The following is a 1,394-nucleotide window of genomic DNA, read 5'->3' on the forward strand; positions in this document are numbered from 1 at the left end:
CGCGACAGGCGGCGGTGTCGCCGGGACGGGCGGCGGCGGCGCTTGGGGAGGAGGGGAAGGGGTCCGGCCCAGTCGAGCCTGACGCTCTCACCACAGGAGCTGGCGCCGCCGCTGAGGAGCGTATCGCGACAGGCGGGGGAGGCGAGCGCCCGCCGCCTTTTTCTCGCGCCCCGGGCCCGGGCGCTATCGCGATAGCGGCGCGAAGCGGAAGTGGGGTGGGGGGAAGTGGGCCCGGGGTTGTTCTGACGACGGGGTCGGGGCTCAAGGGAGGCCGCGGCGTCTGCCGATGGCTCCGCGGAAGCTGACCGGGCCCGGTCCAAGATGGCGGCGGTGGAGGAGGCCTCCCCTCCTCTCTTCTCGTCTCTGGCGCCGACCCGCCCCCGAGTCCCGAACATAGGCCTATGATTGCTCCTGCGGCATGTCGCTCTTGCCCCCTCGGACGCACTCTATTGGTCCCTGGCAGGGATGCAGCCGGCCTCCTCTCGCCGATTGGGCAATCCCTCCAAGGCGCGGCGTTTGATTGGCCTCCCGCGCAGGCTGCTAGGATTGGCTCAGGTTTTCTTCCCCGCTCCTCCTCCTCCCCGCCTCAGGGTACAACACGCCAGCGCGAGGGCCCGTGCATCAATCAAGAGGCCACTGTCGTGCTGATTGGATACACCCGTCCCCCTTCTCCTAAACCAATTGGCCGGAGGGAGGAGCTAGGCTGATCAGGGGCGGGAAGTCGTTCGTCAAGTTTAGAGCCGGTTTTAATTGGTTGTGAGGGGATATTCTGCCCTGAAGCCATTGGTTGGGCCCGGAAGTGGGTGGGGAAAGCGGAGGAAGGCATGGAGCGTGGGCGTGAAGAGCCGCTCACCTGATGAGAGGCGGACAGGTGCCTTCCGAGCGCGGGCGCAGCCGAGGTCGCCTGCCAATCGACGAGGGGAGGAGCTGCCCCCTCGTTGGCCCCGCCTGGTGTCGTTCACCCCGGCCGGTCCGGGGGCGCAGCGAGGGGGCGGCACCCGCCGGCGGAGCTTGTGAAACGGGGCGTAGCCAGCGGGCTCGGGTCCCCATGCCCCGGCTGCGTCGCGTTTCTGCAGCTGCCCGCGTTCGGCACGGGTCTGGGACTCGGTGTTGTGGAAGGGAGGAAGCAAGCGGTGGACAGCGCCCCAAGTCACCGGCCCCTCGCACGCCCATGGGGTGGGGAGGGACGCATGCACCGTCCGTCCTGCCTCCGCCCGGGACAGCAGCTCTCCCCTGCACGTCCGCTTCCGAGGGCACTCAGGGGATTACCCTGTCCCCTCCCGCTCTCCCACTTCGGCACGTCTGCCCTTCCGGACTTGGCACCCGCAGGAAGACCGTAGCTGTGCTTATGAATGAATGAGTGCGCGAGTGAACGCGAGGGGTGACTTGTGGTC

At 68.4% G+C, this 1,394-nt stretch overlaps 1 protein-coding gene across 2 annotated transcripts in view; it reads right to left on the reverse strand.

Moving 5' to 3' along the window:
- Nucleotides 1-336, reverse strand: part of CNOT3 (CCR4-NOT transcription complex subunit 3) — a 13,529-nt gene extending 13,193 nt beyond the window's left edge. For both annotated transcript variants that reach the window (XM_032388767.1, XM_032388766.1), the window contains exon 1: nucleotides 92-336. The gene's annotated coding sequence lies outside the window, so the exon portion shown is untranslated. The remainder of the gene's footprint in view (nucleotides 1-91) is intronic.
- Between the last annotated feature and the right edge of the window lie 1,058 nt (nucleotides 337-1,394).

The sequence above is a fragment of the Phoca vitulina genome, unplaced genomic scaffold (assembly GCF_004348235.1).
Source record: "Phoca vitulina isolate PV1807 unplaced genomic scaffold, GSC_HSeal_1.0 scaffold52, whole genome shotgun sequence".
Lineage (NCBI taxonomy): Eukaryota > Metazoa > Chordata > Mammalia > Carnivora > Phocidae > Phoca > Phoca vitulina.